The following is a 9,388-nucleotide window of genomic DNA, read 5'->3' on the forward strand; positions in this document are numbered from 1 at the left end:
TAATTCAATTTTTTTCAGCTGCAGGTATTTAAAAATCTGGACCTTGTTTAATCAAATTCTGATTTCACTGGAGCAATCATCATCTCTAAGGTGTTTTTTTTGCATGATTTCATAGTCAGAAACAAGGCTGAGGGTTGTTCTGATCAATTTCTAGAGAGCTTTAACCCAGGAATCAGCTCACTTAGCCCATCCAAGACCAATCTTTCTGATCACATTTCATTCAAGGAAGCACTTTGAACAAAGCAATCAGTTTTGTTTTATATTCCCTCTCTCCTCCTCCCCCTCTCCTCCCTCCCCCCACCATTAATAGAAGCTAGAAGTCTAGCTTCTATTAAAGAATCTTGTAATGGCAAATTTATTCAGATATGAGATTTCTTCAGGTTTCTCTCAGCTTCCATTGTATGACTTTTCTGCCTGCCATCAAACCAGCAAACTAATTCCAAAAGATCTTAACATTATTTGTATTTTGTCTAAAGAAGGGATAAATCAATTAGTTTCTGGCATAATGTGAACATTTTATTAGCATAAGTCACAAAGCCAAGTGATTCAGAATTCAAATTAATTTTTGGGATTAGTATAAATACCCACAGTCATCTGTCAGGTAAGTGTCTCCATCTGTCTGTGTTTATGGCTGGATTTGAAAGGTGAAGTTTCCAGAATCAGTGGCTCAGTCCCTCACCTTCATATCATCAGCTAACAGCACTCAGCTTTCTTGCCACTAGACAAGAGTCCTTCCAAGAGTGAGGTAACCACAGCTGATGCTCAGGACACAATATTCCCAAGTGGAGTCCAAGGTCTCTAACACATAAAAAGCCATAAATAAATAAAGCCTACCACTGTTTGGCAGAAAAAAATATTCAAGCTCAATATATGGTTCAGAGTTCCCAGGCTCATGAGAGGGTCCAGTATCACACTCCTAATCCAAGCCCCACAGTGTTTTCACCTTCACAAGCTGCTTATTGTTGATGCAAGTTCCTGTGTCTCTTAACTTTGTGAGTGAGCTTCTAGGTACTCCACATTTTAAGAACATCTTTGAGACTCGAAGCTTAATTCCAGCATTTGTCCACCCTCTTTATGGAAGTGACCTCAGAAATACCTGGCTGTGGGCTCGCTCGGTTAAAGCCAAGGAAAATCTTACGCATTTATTACACTTTGAAATGAATTCAAGTATGCGCTTGCCCAGAGTATGGATGTACTTAGTATGTTCTGTCTGACGAGTTGATTCCATGTGTTCTTTGGGCTCTTCAACAACATTGAAAACCCATTGAAACCAATACATTAGATTCAGGAACTTTCCTAGAAGAACCTGCAGAGCAGATAGAACCTGTAGACGACTTAGACAAAGGATATCTGTGCCTAGATTAAGGCAAGAGGAACACCTGAAGCTGCATCTCAGGAGGTGAAGCCTGAGATGAATGGGCTGCTCAAACCATTCTTCAACAATCTGCTAGTTGTATTCCCATTTTTCTTAATTTTTTATTTTTTTATTTTTTGTTAGCACAAAAATATTACTACAATCCCTTCAGATATCAGGAAAACCAGGAAACTGTCCCTCCCTGAAGAAGTCTTCTCTGTGGGATCCCTGGAGACCAGTGTGCTGCATTTCAGGAGATCTAAGAGTTTACAGTCCGGCACTAATTCTGGAAATGCATTCCCTACATGAAGACTATTATTTGTGCAGTTCTAGTTCACAGACCTGTTATTTGAATTTTCTAATCCCTTGCTAAAATCTATCATGGGTCAGTGATTACAGAAGAATATATTCTGACAATCACTAAGCAAAATAGAAGGCAAATAACTCCATTAATTATAAAACTAAGGGAAAGAACATGGATGAAAACTTGTGGTATTTGTGTGGCATTGTCGTGGGTTGACAGCCACGACAGGCATCCACTAAAATTTTGATGCCTAATAATGACATGAAAGACCTGGACCTCTTTCTCTAATTACCTTCAAGAGCAGCTTCCTGAATGGATTCTCTGGGTCAAGGAAGAGCTAATCTTGCCTTGCCATCTCCCCATCAGCAGGGAAGAGCTTGCAAAGATTTTCCTGTACAGGTAGACACTGTCATGTTGACTATCTAGAATCAATATCTGTGAAATATTGATTCTATTGTGTCAGATATAGTTGAAACTGGCTAACCTGTTCAAGCAGCATTGTGAGGAGAGAGAGAATAGAAAGGAAATTCTAGGAAAACGAACATCCCAGTCTTCCATTTTCACCTTTGACAGCCCACATGTCTTCATAAGCCTTGCTTCCTCGGGAAGCATTTTAATTTGCTCTCAGCAGCAAAAGCGCCCAACAGACTTTTCTGCTGCAGTTTGATAATTTTGTGTTCTGAACAGAGACTTAACAGTCAAAATTATGGAAAGGACAATTAATGAGTTTCTGACATCACCTGTGCTGGTGTGTCCAACCTTTGGAGCTCTCTCTGTTGAAGTCACTGGGATTACTCTGTATTTCCACTGATGTGAGCAGACTAAAGCATAGCCTAATTTGTGCTGTAACTAATTTTTTAGGGAAGCATAGGATTTTCCATTTTGTATTGCAGTGCTTAATTGGGAGTTGTTTGTTATGTAGCATTATTTTCATGTGGCCTAAGTGTTAGTGGGCAGAATAATTTCTCAATGTAGTTTTGTATTTCCTGAAGTCCCAGGTCCTTGGATGTCTCAGACACAGTGCTCCAGCTAGTAGCAGCATAGATGTGACTGAGCTGTAAAAAGATTTTGGTATTGCCTTGCCACATAAACTGTGATTTATTGCTGTGTATCTCATTGTTGTTTTTTGCAGCTATATGTCAGCAGTGCTCTTCACAGTGTGCCAGAACTGTATTTGGCCTTGGATGTCAACATTTCCACAGCAGGACTGCATGATTTCGGCAGGGCCAATGAACATTCATATGTAAATGGATATATTCATATACATACCCTCTTGTGCCTGCTCCACTGCTCTGTGAATCTGTCTGAAGCTGGTGTTAGAATCATACAATAGTTTGGGTTGGAAGGGGCCTCTAAAGTCATCTAGTCCCAACTCCCTGGAAAGAGCAGGGCACCTCCCACTAGATCAGGTTGCTCAGAGTCCTGTCTGACTTGGTCTTGAATGTTTCTAGGGATGGGGCATCCACCAGTTGCAGTATTTCCCCACCTTCATTGTAAATATTTTCTTTATTATAGCTAGTATAAATTGACTCTCTTTCAGCTTAAAACCATTACCCCTTATCCTAATCCACAGGCCCTACTAAAAAATTCAGCCCCATCTTTTTTATAAACTCCTTTTAGGTTCTGGAAGGTGCTGCAAAGTCACCCACAGCCTTCTCTTCTAGAGGCTGAACAACCCCAACTCTCTCAGCCTTTCTCCTTAGTAGAGGTGTTCCAACTTGTTGACTGTCTTTGTAGCCCTCCTACCTTGGAGCAGGTCCCAGGTGGACCTGCTCCAAGGTCTGATGTACGTAATATTTAAGTGTTACAGTGTTTATCATCACAAAGAAAGAATGTCCAGAGAAAGAGCTACGCTGGCATTTCCCATTGCTTAGACTGCAAGACCCTCACTGAGAGATGAAGGTTGAAGAGGAATGTGTAGTAAATGTATGCCTTAACAATGAAGGCTCTTTCAACAGTCTGTGTCGGTGTAGTCACAGTTGGATCAATTTACCTAAAAATTGGAAAACACATTCTTGAAGAGTTCTCTTAGTAGCTAAGTGGGGGACAGTTAGGGCATGCTGGTTTTGGCTGGGGTAGAGTTAATTTCCTTCACAGGGACTGGTACGGGGCTGTGTTTTGGTTTTGTGCTGAACAAAGGATTGATAATATAAAAACATTTTTGTTATTGCTGAGCAGGGCTTTCACAGTGCCAAGACCCCTTCTGCTTTCCATACTGCCATGCTGGCAAGGAAGCTGGGGGTGCATGGCAAATTGTGAGGAAACACAGCCAGAACAGGTGACCCAAACTGACCAAAGGGACATTCCAGACAACATCACATCATGGTCAGTATGTACAGTAGGGGGAGGAGGGAGAAATAGGGGATGTTTGAAGTGGTGACATTTGTCTTCCCAAGCCACCATTACATGTGATGGGCCCTGCTCTCCAGGAAATGGCTAAACACCTGCCTGCTGTGGGAAACAGTGAATCAGTTTCTTGTTTTGTTCTGTTTGTGTGTGCAGCTTTTGCTTTTTCTATTTAACTGTCAACCCATGGGTTTTCTCACTTTTACCCTTGCAATTCTCTCCCCAGTCCTGCTGGAGAGGGAGTGAGCAAGCAGCTGTGTGGGGCTTGATCCTGGTTGGAGTCAAACCATCCCAAAGGGCCAGTGCTCCCTTAGGGCTGGGAACCTGGAAGCCAGCAACAGTAACATGCCTGACAGGGCAGCAGGTTTACCAGGCTAGGTTTACTTCCATCATACCTAAATGATGGAAGCAGAGTAGACAGGGTCAGCTGAAACCAAGAGTCCAGATCTTCAGGATGAAGATGAAGCAAGTGCAAGGTCAAGACAGGAAGTCAATCAATGGGACAGAGTCCAGGATTGTGGGGAAGGTCTGCAGTGACAAGACAGGTCCATGAATGACACCCAAAACATGGGGTTCCAGATCTTCTCTGGAGAACAAAGGTCAAGCAAGGGCTGTAGTTAGCTCAGGACTGAAGTCATAGGAACCTTCTGGGCCCATGGTCAGGGAGTATGGGAGAGTTCCAGGTGTAAGGCTGGTCAGAGAAACTAAAGCCGGTTAGTGCAGTCAGAGCACTGACAGCTTTACACTGAAAATACTGTAGAAATAGTTAGAAATGTGGCCCATTATTTAGATTAAATTTTCCTCAGTACAAAATGCTCTGTAAGCCTCCTTTTCTATGTGCCTGAATTCTGTTTGAACTATCCCATACGAAAAAACATTTTCTATCCAAATTGACCATGGTCTGGAGCTAATGTGAGCTCTAGAGCTTGCAGGAGCTCACAGAGGAGCTTTAACTGCAACATTCACAACATTCAATGCATTTCCAGGGAACATGGCAAGTGTGTGTTCATCGAGTTTTTTCTTAGTCTATTAGTCTAATTTTGTGTGAAAGGGAGTCAAGGGCATGATCTCTTAATGGAAAACAGATGCTGTGCTTTCAGTTTGGGGCAATATTATATTATATTAACAGAAATACTCAGCTGAGAACAGGTCTCCAAAAGAGATTTCTTCTGCAAAGGAGAGAATTGTATCTTCAACTTGTCCAAAAGACCTGTAGGCCAAGTGATTCAGCTGCATTGTGGGAAATTGTCTAAGGTCCCCACAGTACTTAATCCACACTTGCAGTCCTTATCTCATGTATTCCTAGTAAGAACTTAGTCCAAAGATCTTTTAAGTCTTTTCTGGAAATCCAGCAGTTCCTGGGGCAAATGCCACTTTTTATGATGATTAATTGGAGTAGGGACTTAAGTCTTGTTTTCACCTGCACTGGACAAGTGCCATATCTGCTAAATATGCAGAACCAGTCACTTGGAGCCAGCAGGAGTAATGCTGACTTGCATTTTGGTCCACCAAATGTCTGATTGTTTATTTGAAGTCAAATCCTGTCAGTAGGAGAAATCAAAATGGAGAAACCTCATTTCAAGTTATTGGTCTTTGCACAGGTAAAACTGAAATCCACATCTCTGTTCAGGAAAATGTGTCTCCAGCAAAGAGTCCTACTATAAAATTGATATAATTGCAACTTTTAGTGATTGCCATCTTTGCCAGCACCAGACTACATGATGTTGGAATCGATACTCCACAACTGAGTGGAAGGAAATAATGCAAGATAATAAGAATAGCATGTTTCTGTCTTGATAGGATGCTGAGCACTGTAAATCAGTGTGGACTTCAGCCAGAAAGAATCTTCAGCTCGTGCTGAGAGTGTCAGCAGCAGAGAGTTCCCCAAGTTTATATCCCTTTGCACAAAATTTGTACAAATTCGAGCTCCTCCTCTCTGGTCCAATAAATTCTGAAATAGATCTTCATTCTCCATTCCTGGAACTTGTGATATCAGTCTCTAGGGATTTGGCTTTTCTGTGTATTTTCCCCTTAAAATGTCTCCAGTTGAATGAAATAAAGTTGTTTTTTCTACAGTGTTTTGGCAGAAGTAATAGAACGTCAGTCATAGAATTCCAATATATTTTCAGCCAGTGTCTAATGCCTGTTCAGATATGCTGAGAATGGACAGTCAAACCCAAGGCTGGCCTTAACCAGCTTAATGAGCTAGTAGCACATTGTGTTCAGATGAATTGCATCACCTTACCCTAAGGTTAAATAGGGTATTTGAGGGCAGTGTCTTTATGCTTTTGCTCTTGTTTTGATAGAGTATGCCCTTTGTGGTGAGCTCTTTGAGTGAAATTCCACAGTCCCCAGCTGGAATGTAAATACAAGCGGAAATCGTTGGGTGGTGAAAAGTGTTGTATCTCTAGTTGGCCAAAAGTCAGGTGAATAAATACAATTTCCATAGCAAACATAACCCATAGTAAATGAATAGCATGGCTGAGTGGTATGTGGTCAATTTGTTTGTCTCTGTGTGTAGCTGAGCTCTCAAGTGGGATTTTGTATCTGAAATAACTCATACTGGGATCCCTCCTAGACTCCTCATAGTTAGGTTTTTTCCTTTTACTTTCATGTTCTATTTCCCTCCCTCTTCAGGATGCAAATGGTGCAACCTGAAGAATTCTTATTAAGCTGTCACACTAAGGATATTCCTTAGCAAGAAATGCAACTCAGATACATGGTCTGAAAAGGAACTGGCTGGTTCTGTAACATCCCACAGTTAGTGTTGTGCTATAGGGGTGAGTTGTCTTACTGTGAAATTCTGTGTGAGGCTGACATGGAGTGCTTTACCCTGATGCAAGAAAGTAATTTTTTCCTACCTTTTTGAAGTGAATGGGATGCTATACACTAGCAGGACAAAGGGAGTAGGGATAGCTGCTGCTGAAGCCTAACTGGGAGGCAATAACTGTGGAAGTCCAGCTTGTGGCAAATGACTGAATATGACCTTTTGGTGCAGGGCCATGGCTGAGTGAGCCCCATGAGTGATGGCTGGGTAATCACTGGGTATATAAACAGACAACACTGAATAAGGGGATCAGATGTCCTCTGCAAACAGCACCAGTCATATGTATCTGGCACAAGATCTGTGCCTGGTTCTGCTGTCCACACTTCAAAAGGGCGATGAAAAAATAACGAGAGTTTAGAAACTACTGCAGATAGGACCCACAAAGAGAGTCTCTGCAATGAGAAAGCAGCTCCACAATGGCCTGTAGGTAACTATACAGACAGAAGATTTTGATTGAACTGCTTGGGCAAAGGCAGAAGTCACCAGGAGTCTGCAAATTTACACATTGTGAGATAGACAAAATCAAACACAAAATCAAGTTTGGACGCAGGGTGAGGCCAAAGAGTTGCTGGAAAAAAAACCATCAGCAAATGCAGTGTGTTCCTCTTTCCTTGAAATAACTAAGTAAATTTACATTATGGCTGGCAGTTTGCCTGTGAAATGTCCTCCAGTTTAGAGAAGTTTTATATAGGATTTCTGTGCCTTGTATTTCACTAAAAGTGAAAGTAAACTATTTTTCTCCTGTAACCATAAAATCTATGTCCACCTTCTCTCCTGCTCCTTTGGCCTGTGGGATTGCTTCTTCTCCTTTGTGGCACAATTCTGAAAGCTGAGATAGTTCATATTCCTAATCTACAGGAAGGGTGGATTAAATTCACTGGGATAATTTTTCAAATTTTCATCATAAACAAAGAAGCTTGCCTATGCTTATTTCAGTTGTGTTATTGTATGAAAATGTCACGTTTAGCAAATAACTGGGATCTTGCTGCTGCTGCTGCTTGTGTCTTCACCTCACTCCTCATCTTCTTTGGGCCAGCTGCAGCTGTTGTGTTGGTGCTGAGTGGCTAGGAAAATAATGATCTGGAACTCAGCAGCATATTGTGTGCAAGCAATGAATTTATTGCCAAGAGTATGTATAAAATAAATTACTGCCACAATCCTTTTAGAAATCCTCACTTTCCTTTGCTCTGTGGCATCTCCTTGGACAGTGCTGCTGGGCTGGAGCTCTGGCAGGGACTGTGTGTACCTGGACAAGAGGTTGTGATTTGGCATGTGGCAGTGGGAGGTGGGAGAGGAAATCAGAAGTAGCTGGTGGAAAGGCTGAGGCGAAGTTTTGCTCCTTTGTGCTGTGAGACCAAGGTAATTTTTCTGAGACAGGCAGCTGGATGAGGAGAGGAAGACCAAGGTGAGAAAGATTCAGGAGAGAGACACATAGTAGGATCAGTTAAAGAACCACATTGGGAGGAAAAAAAAGGCCTTCATTCTTTTCCAGCCTCTGATGGAAAAACTGAGAATCATTAGTTTTTTTTATTCACTTACCTATTAACAATACTGTAAGGGGGCTTAATCTTTATATGTAGGATTAAAGACATTGACAATCAAATATTTCTCTCTATTTGATAAAACAACATAGATCTGTGTTATTTGGAAAATAACAGGATCTGTATCCTGTTATCTGCCATACATTGCCACTTCTGTGCCACATTTTTGTGTTTCTGATTTTTCAGGAAGCCTTTAAAAAATGTGTCATATGATTGTATACTTAAGGGTTGAACTATAGTGTACATCCACGGAAGAGCCTAATTAGTGCAGGCAGCATAAAAACCCAAGCACGTTAGATTATTTCTGATTTGCGATTATCTGGCTAGCAGTGTTTTCATAATTTCATTTTTCTGTTTGTTGAATCGTACAGTTCAACCCGGTAGGCAATTCCCTAATCTAGTAGGGATTGACCTGCTGACTGCTTTTTGCAAGACTCATGCTTGTGCACAACCCAGCCTCTGCTGAAATCCCTGGTTTGCCTTCATTTTCTCATACTCTTATCATTCCATTTCTATGGCTTCCCTCAGTCCCAGATGTCCAAACCAGCACATACCAAATTCTGCTGCCCATCTGTTCATCTTCACAGAGAAGCGTGACCACATCCCCACAGCCTCAACCAATTTCATTCACTTCCTGCTGTCTTTGGATTCCAGATAAAGCTTTTTTTTTAAGAAACCTGCCCCTAATCTGTCCACTGACTGATGTTAGTGGGCATGCTTTCATTTAGAAGAAGGTTTTATCATAATGGTTGTATTGCTTTTGTAACAATGCCTGCCTAAGTAGGTTTGTGAGTTGAGACCATGGGAAGAGCAGGCATTTCTTTTTGTTCCAATGAGGCATTCAGTGCTGGGTGGCTCCACATTTCCACTGTCACCTGGTTTTCCTAGGAAGTTCTTGTATCAAAAATTTGCACTTATCCATTACTGTGTTAGGACTGGTGTCAAAATAGTGACTGTTAGGACAGTCACTAATATGGCCCTGCCATGTTTGGTGTTATATAAGCACATGAAAACAC

This window comes from Ammospiza caudacuta, chromosome 2 (assembly GCF_027887145.1).
Source record: "Ammospiza caudacuta isolate bAmmCau1 chromosome 2, bAmmCau1.pri, whole genome shotgun sequence".
NCBI lineage: Eukaryota > Metazoa > Chordata > Aves > Passeriformes > Passerellidae > Ammospiza > Ammospiza caudacuta.